This window comes from Mustela erminea, chromosome 18 (genome assembly GCF_009829155.1).
Source record: "Mustela erminea isolate mMusErm1 chromosome 18, mMusErm1.Pri, whole genome shotgun sequence".
NCBI classification, from domain to species: Eukaryota; Metazoa; Chordata; class Mammalia; order Carnivora; family Mustelidae; genus Mustela; species Mustela erminea.
This window is the reverse complement of record NC_045631.1, coordinates 24,174,036-24,191,085: the sequence shown is the minus strand read 5'-3', so window position 1 is coordinate 24,191,085 and position 17,050 is coordinate 24,174,036. Positions and strand designations below refer to the sequence as shown.

At 43.5% G+C, this 17,050-nt stretch overlaps 1 protein-coding gene across 2 annotated transcripts in view; it reads left to right on the top strand.

Annotated features, from left to right (window-relative positions):
• The first annotated feature begins 1,808 nt into the window (after nucleotides 1-1,808).
• RFFL (ring finger and FYVE like domain containing E3 ubiquitin protein ligase) overlaps nucleotides 1,809-17,050 on the top strand; it is a 66,333-nt gene continuing 51,091 nt past the window's right edge. Inside the window, exon 1 of one of the 2 annotated variants that reach the window (XM_032322755.1) lies at nucleotides 1,809-1,999. The gene's annotated coding sequence lies outside the window, so the exon portion shown is untranslated. Of the gene's footprint in view, nucleotides 2,035-17,050 lie in introns of both variants that reach the window. The other variant, XM_032322757.1, reaches the window with a different exon arrangement.

Below are 17,050 nucleotides of genomic sequence, written 5' to 3'. Positions count from 1 at the left end.
CCAGTGGATTGAGCGTACTTCCCTTTGAAACCGAGCCCTCAGCTTGTAAAGTGAGCTTACGAAAACACCTCTGGTCTCACCCCATTCTTGTTCTGGACCTATTAACTTTCTGTGACTATAATTAACACCGAGAGAAAGACAGATCAGGTGGAGAATGCTGTGCCTTAATCACAGGTCACAAATCCATTTCAGCAATGAGAGGATGAACAATGTCCTGACATCTCAAGCGGGGTGGGGGAGAACGGGAGACAATAAATGCCTTCATTGGGGGAGTAAAGCCCTGGAGAAGCAGAGAAGACAGAATTCCATCAAGGAAAGTTACCAAAATAACTAGGTAGGAAAAAGATGAGGGGCAGGAGGCCTCTAGAAGGCCAGTCTTTCCATGAATTAATGGGGATGGAAAGACCTGGTTTCAAATTTCAGCTTGGCCTTTTTCAGACTGTGTGGCTTTGGGTAAATTAACCTTCAGATCTTTGTTAATAACACAGGAATAATAGCACTCAGTTTGCTTAGTTGTGAAGATTAGAAATACTTGTAGAGTGACAGGCCACATGTATAAATGATAGTATTTTTATGTCATTTTTTTCTCATGATAGTCCTTATTTTAAAATACAAATTGAAGGGGCGCCTGGGTGGTTCAGTGGGTTAAGCCTCTGCCTCCGGCTCAGGTCATGATCTCAGGGTCCTGGGATCGAGCTCCTCCGTGGAGCCCCGCATCAGGCCCTCTGCTCAGCAAGGAGCCTTCTTCCCCTCACCCCTGCCTGCCTCTCCACCTCCTTGTGATCTCTTTCTCTCTCTGTCAAATAAATAAAATCTTTTTTTAAAAGAAAAAAACAAAAACAAATTGCTCAGAACAACTGTGGGAAGTTTCGACAGGAACCTAAAAGCAAAAGAAAATTGTCACTAGACATGGTCAGAATAATGATTAGAATTTATATTATTTTCATGGCTAGGTATTTTCGTCGTCCACACTGGCTAATGATCCCCCATGCAACCCCGAGGCTTTACAGTTTACTAAGCACTTCTATGTGCATTAGCTCATTTAATTCTCTTACTACCCTGCCCCCTAACAAACATTCCAATTGTTTAGGAGATGAGGAAGCTAGCTAGAGCTCAGAGGGATTAAGTATCTGCTGAAAGGTACACAACTGATGAATGTCCAGAGTGGGCTCCTAAGCACAGAAGGCCTTCCTCTGAGCAGTTTCCTCACCCTCCTAAGGTAAAATTAGCTAACCCTGGGGGTTTAGACCCCCAGGAAATGCTAGATGATGGAGGTGCCAGCGAGTGAGAGGGACAAGCATGAGTCTTACATATCTGGCTTCTATCACCTCCCAGCTAAGGGACCTTGAATAAGCTAGTGAACCCTAATGGGCGTGGGTTCCTTCCATTGTAATCTGGGGAACCCTCACCTGCTTATAGCATTGTTGGGAGGAACAATGAGATATCCAAGTGAGGCAACTCGCAAATTCTTACAACGAAACGAGTCCAGGATGTTAAGGGACTCGCTCAAGGCCACCAAGTTGGACCACCACCTAGCTGAGCCACGGACCTGGACTCCTGGTCCTCTTGCAGTGTCCGGTGACCAAGACAACGAGGCGCGCGGGAACCCTGACACTAGGGAACCGACGCCTCCGCCGCGGGGCTCAAGTTCGGAGGAGGCATGCCCCGCCTCCGGTAGCCTCAGCTCCGCCAGGGGGCGCGCGCGGAGGCCACGCTCTAGCCCGCCGCGCGCCTTGCCCTTCTCTATGGTGGGTCGGGCACGGCGGGAGCGGAGGCGCGCTCCCGGGAGGGGCGGGGCCGCTCTGGGGGCGGAGCCGCGCGAGGGGCGGGAGCGGCCGGGCCGGGCGCCTGGCGATGGGTGGGGGGGCCAACTTCCTGGGGCCGCCCGTGAGGATGTCGCGACCGCCCCCGGGTGCCCCTCAGCCCCGGAGACGCTGCCGCTGCGGAGCCTGGAGCCCCCCTGCCTGAGGCGGCCCGGATTCGGCCCCTCCCCTCCCAGGTGAGGACCGCCGGGCGGGCGGGCGGCCGCGGCAGGTGAGGAGGCGGCGGCGGCGGCCCTGGGATACGCGAGGTGCCCGGCCTGGGTGGGGTCCTGGGGGAGGTCGGGGTGGGAGGGCTACTCGGCTTCGGGTCTCGCCGGGCTGTGTTCCGGAGGCGCCTTCTGTATGCGGGGCGCGGCCTGGCGCTCTCCCTGCCTCGCTGGAAGTCTCCGCATCCGGGGCCGCTAGCACCTGTCCCATTACAAGTACCTTCAAAGAAAGCATTTCACCTGTGGGGGCAGTAACCCGAGACAGGTGTCTTCAAGTAGCTCCGGAGGCCTTAAAGACCGGCAGGTTCAGCTGGCTTGTGGGGGAAAGATGCCTCTCTATGGCAGAGGAAACTGAGTCAGGTACGCGGCGGCCTGGTGCCCTCTCTAAAGGACCTCGTTTGTCCCTGCTTCCTAGTGGAGGAGCCCTTGAGGCTCGTTGGAAGGAGGCGGCTGGAGTTCGGAGGCTTGGTGAAGAAGTTTGGGAATGTGCTTCCCCCCCACCCCTCCGCCCACTCTTCCCTCTAGGGATTTGCCCTCCGTTTATTTGGGTTGATGGGTGAGGTCGCCGCTGGCCGGGACGGAGAAGGGAAGTGGGGCCTCTGCCGCGGGCTGCCTCTGAGACATTTGACCAGGCGTAGGGAAGTATATGGCTAGACCAGAGGAGTCGGAGCATGGCAGACATCTGTCTGCTCAGAGCTTGGTTTTGAGCTGGCAGAAGATTATCAACAACGGCGTATTTTCTCCTTTTTGTTGGCCTGTCGTCTGTTCTGGTGGGAGAAAACTGCTTGTGTAATCAAGGAAGATTCTATCAAGCTCCTCCCAGTCTACCTCAGGGAAGAATTACTGTTAGCTTGGAAATAGGGCTTTACCCACAACTGTCACTTTGTACCTTGGCTAAAGGCCACAGTGACCAAATGAATAATCATTCGCAGGTGCATGTGGCCTTCTAAGAAAGCAGGGAGTTCCTTATTCATTCCTTTACAGCTGGTGTGGAGCATAGGGAAGACTTCCCGTCACTCCTGTTGCTACAGCCGTCTGAAACTTGTGATTTTCCCAGTGACAGTCCAGGTTACTGAAATGCGGCCAAAGCTGTCTATTTATTGAGCCGTTTTTCTAGGACTGGGGATAGGCAGGGGGCACGGTGCTTTGCTGTGTCAGAGTTCCAGGGTTGGGAGTTGCAGTGTTATTTCTTTCCTGATCAGGCGATTTCAGGTTTGACAACTTTCTTTATCCTTTTTTCCTGATTGCATTCTCTTTCACTTTCAAGGAAACAGGTGATGGCAGGTATTTCTAAAATGTTATGGCATATTTCTTAATAAGTACAATTCATAAACCACAGTTTAGTTAGAGGTGTCATTTTCTAAAGTTTGGAAATTGTGTATAAGAATTGCAGATTGATGTGTCAGGGCTGTTTAATAACTTAATAACTTGATTTAAAAAAAAAAAAAGATTTTATTTACTTACTCATCAGAGAGAGAGTGAGAACAAGCAGGGAGTGGCAGGCAGAGGGAGAAGCAAGGAGCCCGAAGCAGGACTTGAGTCCAGGACCCTGGGATCAAAACTTGGACCAAAGGCAGCCACTTAACTGACTGAGCCACCCAGGCGCCCCGAATAACTTAATTGTGCTCGAAGAAAATTTCCATGTAATCTAGGACACAAACGCATGTGCATGCGTGCACGTGTGCACATACACACACACACAAACACACACACACACACACACACTCTTTAATGTCTATATCTAGTTACAAAGATCAGCCCACTAAAAACTATCAAATTGGTCAGGTAGACAGCTGTTATTCTGACTTTACACTGGGATCAAGGGCTTTAAATCCTCTAAATTGACTTAACCAACTGCTAAAATAATATGCATAGAAAAAGAGCTGTTCGCCGATTAGAAATTAATTTGTTTTTAATCTTTCTTTCCCATGACCAAGCTGGGTGACATAACTAACTGCTTAGCACCATCTAATAGGAATGCATCTTTAAGGCCTTTTAAGATAGTATTGGAAAAAGCATTTTCAGTTTTCAGAATTTAAAAAGCCGAAACAGCAAAAATAACAAAAAAGGCACAATTTCTTCCCTCCTTACTTGTTTACTGTGATGTTTAATATAGCCACACCCACCTATACGCGTATTGTGCCTTTCCAGGACTTCTTGGAAACACAGACAGAAACCTAAGGAACATTAGGGGGACTGATTTCCACCTTGCTTTTTATTCTTATGACAGAACCTTAGTACTGCTATTGTTTTAATGGTAGATTAGAGACTTTTATATCAAACTTTACTGGCCATAGTGTTTATGTTTTGGGATGAAAGTTTTAACTTCTGCACCACGGAATCTCATCACCCCTGCGATACAGAACTAAGTCATAACTTAGAGTTTAATGAGAATACATAGTTTAAATTGCTGTTGGTGAAGTCTCAAGGGACCAGCTGCTTCATCGTTCTTATTGTTTGGTAATGATTAGTGGTTATTATTTTTGTTCGGTTATTGGTTATTGGTCGTGGTTACTTGTGTTTATGTAAGAAAGAGTTTGGCAATTATAAGGACAATCTGCTTTTTTATTACCTCTTTTTTTTTTTTGTCTATTTTTTTAACTGAAGTGTAGTTGACACACAAGGACAGTCTTTTTATATACAAACACGTGAACTGTTCCTTCAGTAGGAAAATTGGTCATTTTCTTGTACTGTGACTTTATATTAACAACAGAGTTTTAAATAGGACTTTTACCAGGACGTGAAAGCCATCACAGGTAGGGAGGAATCATAGGCCTCAGCTCTCCCAGTTTCCGGGATTTATCGGTTGCCATGGTTAGGACAGTGGTTTTATCTAATCCTATAATGCCACTCTTAGTTTAAACCCATTATCTTCCGTTCTCTTGATTAAGATGGTCATGATGTTTCTTTGCTCTCTCTTCTACTACAGGTTGAGTGCTCCACATTTTTGATGCATCTGGCCTGTTAACATTCTGAATTGTATCTAAACAGTTGGCTGAGAGAACCCGATTGCGTGGTTTCAAACATTTTGCGTGGTTTCAAACATTTTCCTTTTTTCTTTTTTTTTTTTTAAAGATTTTATTTATTTATGTGACAGAGAGAGATCACAAGTAGGCAGAGAGGCAGGCAGAGAGAGAGAGAGGAGGAAGCAGGCTCCCCGCTGAGCAGAGAGCCCAATGTGGGACTTGATCCCAGGACCCTGAGATCATGACCCAAGCCGAAGGCAGCGGCTTAACCCACTGAGCCACCCAGGCGCCCCTCAAACATTTTCCTTTTTTCAAAGCAAGCCTAAAACCTTATGTTTCCTCTGGGGGAAAAGCAGCTTTTTGAATCTGATAGAAAAACCAAAGCTGGTTTTTCCAGCTTTGTACCAGCTCACAAAATCTTAACCTTTCCCTTCTGGTTGTGCCAGTATAGTGGCTGGTCACCAGTAGTGAATGATCCACCACAGATTTTGGGAGTTTCTGAGGTCTTCTTTATTCCGCGCAGCTTTTGGCCTTTTTAGTGTGTTTTATTGCAAGGAGTTCCCAAAAGCCAGCTTTTACTTGAAAGCTGCAGTTCACAGCTGAGTCACTACCGGGTTTTTTAAAAGTACAGATTTCCCAGCCCCACCTCCTGGAGATTTGATTGAGGAGATAAATGATGACCAAGAATCTACATTTTGAAAACTACTCTGCCATCTATTTCCAAAAAGCTCCCCAAGTGATTCTGCTCTGCAGCCAGGTTTGAGAGCCACTGTTGCATTGCTTTGAAATTCTTTATAAACGGTTGTCCCTTTAAAAGCATCATTATGTTATCCAGGATGTTTGATTTGCTAGAATAGCCCATTTCCTAGTCATGACAGATAACAAAGAGCTTTTATAACTTTTATGTAAATTACTTTACAGAGAGCACACCCCCCCCCCCCCAACTGTATTATCTGTCAGGAGTCATGAGGGAGGGTTGGTGAAAGTAGCTTCCTTTATTTCCTGAGTGGACAAATGAATGATAATGTGGAAACAACTGGAGGTTGGAATTGGTAGTCGAATCTAGTTATGATCAGTGTTGGGTAGGAGGGGTGCCTGCCTGGGAATTCTCTGCCTGTAGGATTTAAAAATAAAGCCAACTTGCCAGATGTTTCACTGCTTCATAGCCAAAGCGCTTATGGAGGAAAACATTGGAGGCTTAATCGTCAGTCACCTTAGAGGTCCTTTGCTGAGTTCATGGAAGGAACAAAAAGTGCTGAAGTACAGAACCATCCGAGTTCAAACAGAATGGGGCACTCGTTACATTAGGGCATTAAACTTGGGACAAGCCTAACAGTTTAGAAATCGACAAACCCAGTTTTGGATCCCAGCTTTCCTGCTTCCTGGCCATGCTACCTCAGGCCCCATTCCTTAATCTCTGTCCGCTTCATTTTCTTCATCGCCCAGATGAAAATAATACCTAGCAGGATTGTTAGGTGGATTAAAAGAGAGAAAAATACATTCTTTATACATTGCAGGCGACTCCATGAATGTTTGGTGCTACTTTGTGCTAGGATTTTTATTCCAAAGGCTGAAGACGTCTTTCTAAATCTGACTTTCTCTGTAGGTCTTTCAAGGAATATCTACTCCATCAGCTCTTTCAGAGTCTATCAAAGAGTGAGGGCTGAAGTTGGGAGCTGCAGAATAGGGGATGAGAGAGCACTAGGACCCTCGAAAATGTTTTTAGAGGGGCGTCTGGGTGGCTCAATTGGTTAAAGCCTCTGCCTTTGGCTCAGGTCATGGTCTCAGGGTCCTGGGATCGAGCCCCTCATTGGGCTCTCTGCTCCTCGGGGAGCCTGCTTCCTCCTCTCTGCCTGCCTCTCTGACTACCTGTGATCTCTGTCTATCAAATAAATAAAATCTTTTAAAAAATGTTTTTAGAATGAGTGGCGTGTAGGTATCTATCCAGAGTTACTGTCTGCAGGAATGAATTAATAACCTCCGAATTCAGCCCTGTGTCTCTTGTTTCTCTTTCCCTCTCTCCTCCCTTCCAGTTTTTCAAAGTGCCCTTCCTTTTTCGACTTGCCAGTCATGTCACAATAATCACAGGCCAGGCCCCTGAAACTGCAGGCTAAAAGAGGTTGCTGGTTGCTAACACCTGTCTCCCAGCTAAATGAATAGGCCCTTTTGTGGGCAGGGTGTTTAAAAAGCTGATTAGTACAATGCTGGCTTAAAGGACCTATTAATGATACAGCATATGTAAATCAGAGAGTGATTTAAAGCCATTTGAGAGATTTATTTCTTAGACTAGATATTTATTTTTTATATTGAATTATGATGTTGGTTGAAATTTTATATCTAAGGCATGAATCTGTTTATTGCCCAAACAGACTAATTTTTGTCATTAGATTGGGGATCATTTATATTCTAAAGAAGTTCCTACCCTTAAGGGCCTTTGTATTTTTCAGCAAATGTCTAACTAGTGTGTAATACAATTAAAGTTTTGTTCACTGCGCTGCTGACATAATTAGTTTAATTTCTGCTCCTTATATATTTCTCTTGGCAGCTGGGAAATTAAAATACTAGATGCTACATAAAACTGCTTTTTTGAGGGGGTGATTTTACTGTCAGTTGAATGGACTTAGGCCCCAGGGTACATTTTTTTTAAGATGTCTTATTCAACCTTCCTTTAATAGTCTTCTTTCTCTCCATAGAATTAATGTATTAAGACACATAATTGGCTACTTAAGCATTCAGAAGAGACAATGTTTGGCCTTTACCCCGTGATGATATTTTTTCCCTCCATCTCTTTTGAGGCAATGTGTGTAATTTTTGAAACCCGTAAGTATATTACACTTACATGAGGATGTGAACTTTTGCAAAGACTGGAGAACAGAGTGCTTTTCTCTGATAAGGTGTATTATGTAATTCCTTCTCCAAATCACTGCCCTGTTCTTTTTAGATCATAGCGTTTGCAGACCTGATGTGAGCGTGGAAAGCTGTGATGCTTAGCAAATCCTCTGCACAATTTCTCTGTGATACATTTCACAGAAATGGCTCTAAGTCTTCAGGAACAAGAAATTGCTCTCAAGGATACTTTACATTTAATTACTCTAATCCGCACTTCATATCCTGCAGGATTCTTGGAGAGATTCTCACCAGGCTGCCGATTTCACAGAGTCATAGCTTATGCAGGTTTTTATCTCTTAAGGCTTCCAGTCTTTTTTTTTTTTTTTTTTTTTAATGGAAAGTGACCTTGGTCTGGTAATTTCTCCATTGTCCTCCCCTATAAAAAGATAAGCAAAACCGTCTTGCTCCCTCAGCAGCCTTTTTCAGCAGCCGCCCCTCGTGCTGCTCATGAACTCCTAAAAAAATTTTGTTGAGCAAGTGTTACTTGACTTTTAAAAGTTGGCCTTCTCCGGTGCTGCTGGTCAGGCCTCCATCTCCCAGTTTAACGTGCTCAGACTTTTTCTGGAATTGCATATCAAGCAAAGATTTCATTGTCTCTAGGTTGTGCAGTGGTCAGGGCTCCCTGGGACAGCCATTTGTTTCCATCAGGCCAGTTCTAAAAGTAGGGGAAGCACACCCCCACTTGAACTACCAGAAGCCAGTCTGATTGCTGAAGACATTTTAACTGCCTTGATCCTCTTTAAAGAAATGCTGCCTAGTCATCCTGAAACTTAGAGGAAGGTGGGCCAACTGGAGGCTCTGCAGGGCTCTGAGTGGTTAAATGTAATTGGTTAGTAATCAGCACCATTGTTTGTTTGCAACTGCTGGATTATGTTAAAAGACTTGCAAGAAAAAAAAAAGCTTTTCTTAAGTAAATGTAGAGTAGTCCTCTCCCTCCTCGTCCTCTTACGTTTTACTCTTCATTTGCTTTGGAAAATCTTTCCAGTTTCAGTCCAGAGCACATGCATACAGACTTAAGGCACACGAATCAATATATTTGATCCTCAAATACATAGGAAAGTGTGTTTGTTGTCCCTCCAGGATTAGGATTTTCTGTGAATCTTTCCCTTCTTCTGCTGCTGCTGCTTTTTTTTTTTTTTTTTTAAAGGATTAAGACATCTGCTTGAGAACCAACCCTCATCCTGTTCTGCTTCCAGCCTTTCCCTAGGTCTTGAGTCAGTGGGGCCACAATGAATTAATTATACTTCCTCTGGACCATGCTAAATTATTATTTTACATGGTGTGGAATAAGATAAACCAGAGCATACGCCTTTATTCGAAAATGCTGGACAAAAGGAGCATTCTAGTTTGGAGAAAGAGAGCAGAGTGTTTTCTAGGGCTGGCTTTAGCAGGAGTGGGTCAGCTGAAGTTCAGCTGGTTGGAGCAATCTGCAGTCAGAGATGGTTCTAGGAAGAGGGAATTGTTTTGGAACTGTTTTTGCAAATTAGCAGCCGTTGTTTGGGCATTTTGGATTTTTCAGAGGGGCGAAAAGGGAGAGTTAAGGGCAAAGGCTAATAACATTTTGTACAGTGGGCAGGAGGTGGGGAGGAATAATGCAGATGCTTGGACTTGCCCAGTCCACAGTGGAAAATTCTTAGTTTTTCAGTTTCTCTCACATCTGTCTACCTCTGTTTCTACCTTTTGGGCACTACTTGATTCAGGTACCATTCTTGGTCATTTTATTTACTGATGGAAGAGTTTGCTTAGTTATTCTGAGTGAGAGCTGAAATTTACCTTCACTAGTGTTTGCTATGGAACAGGTAGGTAGAGGGGTGCCAGAATATTCCCAGAGAGTTGGACAGAGGCCACTCCACCTTCCTTACTGCCCTCACCATTTAGTTGGACCCAGTACTCCTGGTGACTCTGAATCATCCATCCCCACGCCCACTGGTAGGGTTCAGTGTTCCTAACGCTGGATTGTTGACATAGTTGCAGACCGGCAGCTTGATGAATAGCAACAGTGAACTAACCAGTTTATGGAGGACATAAAAACGGTAGTAATTCTGCTTCACCTCTAGATGATCTTCATCAGATTCCTAAATTTTATTTATTTGATAAAATTTTTTATATAAGAAATGAACATGTCTTTTTTTTTTTTTTTAAGATTTTATTTGTTTATTTGACAGACAGTTATCACAATTAGGCAGAGAGCCAGGCAGAGAGAGAGGGGTGGGAAGCAGGCTCCCCGTGAAACAGAAAGCCCTATGCTGAGCTCAATCCCAGGACCCTGGCATCATGACCTGAGCCGAAGGCAGAGGCTTTAACCTATGAGCCACCCAGTTGCCCCTGAACATGTCTCTTGTACTACGAAAACTAATACTAAAAAGGAAGATACATTTGCAATTGTATCTCAGTTGGTTTTTATTTGAGATGCATGCTGTCCACACCTGCACTGTTACTTGTGGAAAAGCTCACAAACCACATCCTGAGATCTTTCTCCAAACATAAAAAGAAGCCACTGGTTTTATTCGGAAGGGATTGATACAGAACTCAAGAGTTCTGAATATCATGTCAAGAAAGCAGTTTTTGATGCCACAGAATGCAAATACTTAGCTGTATTTTGATTTACATTTGGTCTTCAACCAAACTTTTTTTTTTTTAACCTTTTTGCCCAATGTGGGGCTTGAATTCACAACCTTGAAAGCAAGAGCTGCACACCACTGACTGAGCCAACCAGACACCCTTGCCAAATGCCATTTTTTTTTTAAATGGGGAAAATTTGGGTCACCTGACTGACTTGATCTCTTAATCTTGGGTTCATGAGTTCGAGCCCTACCTTGGGTGTAGAGATTACAAAAAAAAATAATAATAAATAGGGGCCCCTGGGTTGCTCAGTCAGCTGAGCGACCCACTTTTGATTTTGGCTCCGGTAATGATCTCAGGGTCCTGAGACCCCTCTGGGGCTCTATGCTGAGCAGGGAGTCTGAGATTCTCAGTCTTCTGCATGCATGCGCTCTCTCTAAAATAAAAAAAACCTTTAAAAATTAATAAACTGAATAAGATGGGGGAAAGTTGAAATTTGCTGTTACATATCACAGATACTATAAAAGCATGTTAAAATATCCTTCTCTAAGTTTTAATACCCTGCTTTAAAAATATTCTTTACCTAAGATAATTTTTTAAATCAGGGATTACATACAATTTATGACCTTTTTTTATTCCTAGAAAGCATTGGTAACATGATCTATTGTGGATCTCAAATTTTAGCATGCGCCAGAATCTCCTGAACACTTGTTTCCTGATTCCTGTCCTACGCCTAAAGAATCAAGAGCATTTGGGATGGAAATTTGGGGTTCTGATGGCAACAATCACGATGATGGTGGTGATAATGTTGAGAAACCCCAAAATTCAGAAATTTGGGGCCTGCCTTTATTTTGCAGAGGAGGGATTTAAGGCACTTTGAACAGCATTGTTCTGGGTGGTTCTGAGGACACTGAGATCATTTTCTTCCTTATGCTACCTGTAAATGAAGCAACCAGTTGAGGACTCCCATTCCTACTTGGGGAGAGAATTTCCATCGCCTGGTGATTTACTAGATCACAACCATAATTTTTACTACTTGGAGATTAGGTGAGGGATGTTTACCTTTAATATGCTTAAGAATAAGTCAATAGAACTTACCTTTGGTGCCTGTATCAGGAGTATTTTAGTATTTGACTAAATACTAAAAAGGATTTTTCAACTTCTTGGCCTTTACTCACTGCTAATAAAGCCGCTTAAAGGTAGAAGACAAATAAAATTTGGGGACATACAGTTTTGTTTTTTCTTTTGAGACACTGAAGTTTGTGTTTGCTTTATAGAAGCCTTTTATAAGTAGTCTAGAAACAAGTATTAGTAGTTTGTGTTGCTGTAATGTCAAAACGAATGTTGAAACAGAGCAAAGAGGGGAATATCTGCAGGCTTTGCATCCTGGTTTAATTGCTTAGTTGGATAAAATGTCAAACTTGATAGATTATTGGAGCTGTTATTTTGGTGGTTAAACAAAAATGAAACTGTTGTGGGTTTTCGCAAAGAACACTGCTCCCAGTGTCTTGGCTTTGCGCTGGAGAAAGTTTCAATTGTTCGGAAGCAATACTCCTTAAAAAATGCAGCTTCTGTGGTTCCTAGCACAGCTGTCTAAATTACCAGCTCTACGGGGGCCTTTGGACAAGCATTGTTGAACACTTTTGGAAACAATTTATGTTTCTGGTTCCAAAATGTCTGTGGTTGTTCCCTGAATATTTGGGAAGCCTTGAAGTGGAGAAAGGTATGGCATTGTGTATAGATTATTGAAGTCAAAACTTTTTTTTTAAGTGTCTCTAGAACAAACTCCCATCTTTGTGCCTGCCGCGGGGTGTGGGTGTGGGCTGTTTAGAGGATATTGACTCCCTGGGACTGCCTTCCCCAGTTAGTGCCTGTTCTGGAGGATGGCATGCTGTCAGGCTGTGGACCAGCCTACAGAGATCGTCGGTTAGTATGACCTTGATGAGGAAAGAAGGATGGGGAACATGAGTGAGGGTACAGATGTTTCTGAAAGTCTGTGCCTGCTGTGTGACGCCTTGAATTTTCACTTTGAACATTTCATTTGGTAAAGGATATTATAAAACTGCCTTTACAAAACAGTCCCTATTGAAATCATATGTTGCCCATGAGAGTTTGGGAAGCCTTAGGCGTGCTCCGCAGGGTTTATTTTACTCTTTCCATTGTGTAAAATGATACTTTTTTCTGAATGGGATTGTATGCATTCTTTGGTGCAAGTGAGGCGAAAGCTTCTTTGTGTCTAAAAGTAGGAGAGAGTTTTGTGTAGGACTGACAATTCTTTTGCTGTGTGATACTTGTCTTTGCGCCATATTTTATCTGTATAAAAGTTACCAACAGTCATGTACTGGCCAGGTGCAGGGACTTGCCTGTAAGAACTTATTTCATCCTCCTAACAGTTTTATGAAGTGTAGGTACTAGTATTTGTGTTCCACAGATGTGAAAACACTGCACAGAGAAGTTAAGTGATAGGCCTAAGGCCACACAGTGTTGGAACCTTCTGGCCTTTAAAGCCAAACTCTCAACCACCAAGGCTCCAATGGCTTTACACTCTACTGGCTCGCCTATGATGATGACTTTTCAGAGTAGGTCTTCAGAAGTAGATCCCAGTTCGTACAAGGGTGGGCTTTGAAATTTTTTATACATGGTCCTCTTGTATGGAATGTGATTAGAAAGTGATATTAGTGGAATGCCTGGGGGGTTCAGTTGGTTAAGTGTCTGCCTTTGGCTCAGGTCATGATCCCAGGGTTCTGGGATCAAGCCCTGCATCAGGCTGTCTGCTCAGCGAGGAACCTGCTTCTCCCTCTGTCTGCCGCTCCCCCTGCTTGTGCTCTTGCTCTCGCTCTCTCTCTTTTTCTCTGGAAATTTAAAAAAAAAAAAAAAAAAAGGTATTAGTACTACTTGTTACATATTCTATTAGTTTTAGTTCTGTTCACACTGAAGGATGGCTTTATAGTTTATTCCTAATTCTAACATTATAATTGTATTTGATGTATAAACCAGTCACCCTTAAAAGCACATTTGGCTAAACAGCTAAAACATTGGCTTAGAGGAGAATGTATTGGTGGCAGTTCATTTTTTAGTTATTTTTTTCCTTGTGGGGGGTGTGTCTTCCTGTTAGTTGGTAGGCCTTCCCAGTCAAGTGGCTTCTACATGAGATGTATAGAAGTTCTGGCCTCCTCTTGTAAGCGATAGTGGCATAAATGGTGACAGACCACTTTCAGGAGGAAGTCCTGATCAGTACAGAAAGTAAAACTTTGTTCTCTGGGCTTGAAACCTGGGTCCTGCTTCCCCTGCTCAGAGGCCCCATGAGGACTGGCCTAAAGAAATCACAGAGGAAGCATCCTTGGAAGTTTTTCTGCTAACCTCTCCCTCACATTTGGAGACTGCTCTTGAGACTTCTGTAAGAAAAGCTAGTTGTGGTCAGAAGCTGTCAAATGTGAGCTGCCCTGCCTGGTAACCCCGTCTTTCACAATTTCTTTGTCCAATTGCTGCAGTGTTCTGATGCTGCTGATTTCAAGCAGGATGCTTTCCACTGAATGCTGAGCTGGAACCACAGCAGGGTTCACTCTGCGCTTGGTTACTTCGCCTTTTGGCTCCTGACTCGAGGTTCAGATGCAAATCAAAATAGTAAGAAATGTGCTTTGCTTTACACACTTCTCACCTTTCTGGGTTCCCCCAGGTGATTGGACAGTGAAATGAGTAATTGCACCATTAGAGCCGTATCATCCCTAATCCTTGGCAACCAGTGATCTCTTCTCTCTCTCTCTCTCTTCCTCTCTCATTTCGTCATTTCTGAAGTGTTATGGAAATGGGTCATAACAATATGTGGCCTTCTGAGATCGGCATTTTTCACTCAGGCCTCTCTATCCAAGTTGTGTGTAGCAATAGTCTGCTCCTTTTTATGGCTGAATGGTATTCTGTGGTGTGAATGGAACAGTTTCTTTAACCGTTCACCTGTTGAAGAGCATTTTGGTGGTTTCCAGTTTGGGGCATTATCAATAAAGCCGTCGTGAACATTTGGGTACAGGTGTTTTGTGGACACAGTTTTTAATTTTTCTGGATTAAGTGCCCAGGAATGCAATTGCTGAGTCCGATGGTAAGTATATGTTTAGTTTTTTAAAGAAACTGCCAAACTGTTTTCCAGAGTGGCTGTGCCATCTTACAGTCCCACCTGCAAAGTAGAAGATTCAGTTTCTCCGCATCCTTGCTAGCTTTTGGTATTGTCACCATTTTTGATTTTAGCTTTTCCCCTAGGTAGCATATCTGGTTTTTAAGTTCATCAGATAACTTGGTAAAACTGACCTGATGAAGAGCAAAGATTTTTGAGTCGCATATTGTTAGCGTGCTGCAAGACTGCCTCTGTACACAGCATTCAGTGGTCTGTTGACGTGCTCTTTTGTCCCCCGGCTGTGAGAGAGGAAAGAGGGGGAGGCAAGAACTGTGAGCATGAGACTCTCTCCCTTTCTTTACCCGGCAGGACCTGGCACACTGCTGCCAGTGATGATGAACAAATAATACTATCCTCAAACTATGAATTTCTGGTAACTTCTTTAGAAATTTGCCTCAGTGAATATAGCTTTAAATACGCTAAAAATTTGGCTTAGAATGGCCCTACCAACTTGTTCAAATTGTTTCATTTTGTCAAGTGATCCCTATTTCTCGTAATATTAATTAGCTTATACCGCTCATTTAAAAAAACTAAAATAGCACAGAAGTGTACATATAAAGCAGAAGGTAAACATCTCCCTTACCAGAAGTATCTACTATTAAATGGTTGTAGACTTTTTTTTTTTTTTAAAGATTTTTATTTATTTATTTGACAGACAGAGATCACACGTAGGCAGAGAGCCGGCAGAGAGAGAGAGGAGGAAGCAGGCTTTCCGGTGAGCAGAGAGCCTGATGCAGGGCTCGGTCCCAGGACCCTGAGGTCATGACCTGAGCCAAAGGCAGAGGCTCCAACCCACTGAGCCACCCAGGTGGCCCTAGACTTTTTTTTTTTTTTTAAGATTTTATTCATTTATTAGACAGCATGAAAGGAGAGAGGTCAGTGGGAGAAGCGGACTCCCGCCGAGCAGGGAGCCCAATGTGGGACTCGATCCCAGGACTCTAGGATCATGGCCTGAGCCAAAAGCAGTTGCTCAACCAACTGAGCCACACAGGCGTCCCTCTAGACTTTTTTTTAAAAAGACTTTATTTATTTGAGAGAGAGAGAGCCAGGGGGTGGGAGGCAGGGGCATAGGGAAAGAATCCTAAACAGACTGCACGCTGAACACAGAGCCTGTTGGGGCCTGGATGTCACAATCCTGAGATCATGACCGGAGCAGAAACCAAGAGTGAGGGGCTTAACCGACTGAGCCACCAAGTCACCCCAATGGTTCTAGACATTTAAGCTATATGTTTTGTATCTTTTTTCACTCTCTGTGTATATGTGTATGTGTGTGTTTATGTAGTCCCCAACTGCTGTTCTGTTAATGCTTTTTTGTTTTCAGTGGAGAATGTATTATGGGCATTTTCCCTGTGATGGTTTTTTGTTTTGTTTTGTTTTTAAGTGCTTCAGCCTGGGACAGAGTTGTATTCCTTTCTCTAACCCTTTTTTTTTTTGTTGTTCTCTTACAAAAGGGTTGAGAGATACCTTTGAAAGACCTAAACAAAATGTATTTTCTTCCTTGTTACATGGGTTTGGTCGAAATAAAGTTGTAGTTTTATTTGCAAGAAAATCAGTAAAATTCTGGCTGTTAGGATCTACCTATCTGTTCTATTATGAATAATGCAAGTCTGATTTTATGAACCTTGAGGAAAGCAAGAACTGTGAGCACGATAATCTTTGGAGAATGTACAGTCCTTTGGGTATTTGTTCACTCAATCAGGTGCTTAGTCAGATGGAGTGTTTTCTTAAGTGCTACTGAAATGCACAGTTCATTCTTCATTTTGAAATCTCTCCTGTCTTTTCTTTCTCTTCCATTATTTTGATTACATTGATGGGACATTCAAGCTGTGCAGTCTTACCTTTTATTTCCCTAGCCTACCTAAGCCAGTTTGAAGATTAACTGTAGGTGAACAGGTAACCTTATCTACTTGGCTAGGAGTAACCCTGCCGCATGAAACACATGTCAACAAAGGCCCCCTAGGCTTGGGAACGTGTGAGAAGGTCACTTAATCTTGTGGCATTTCTAATGGAAACCAACGTGAAAAGTCAGGAAGTCTTGACTTATTGGAGGCAGGGCATGAGTATGGGAGGTGGCGGGGAGTCGAGAGAAAGAAGAGAGTGTGTATAGATGTATTTGAGGAGAAGAATCCAGAGGTAAAACAGTAAAGAACTGTGCATTCAGGAAATCTTCAGAGTTGAATGCTGGAATCTTTTGTTCTGAGAGGGTGGTTCGTTACTGGGGAATAGGACCTGAGCTTACTAATCACTTCATTATGAGGCTTTGGGAGTTGTTTAGGTGAGGGACTTGGATGACAAGGGCCTTTCCCTGCCCTTCTGTATTAGCAGCTCAGGGGAAAAAAGGGAAGAAATAGCTTTGTATAGAAAGTTACGCGCCCAGCGGTTCCAAGATTTCTGTTGCCATGTTTCTAAAGTGCGCTCCCCAGGATGGCAGTTGGGTCA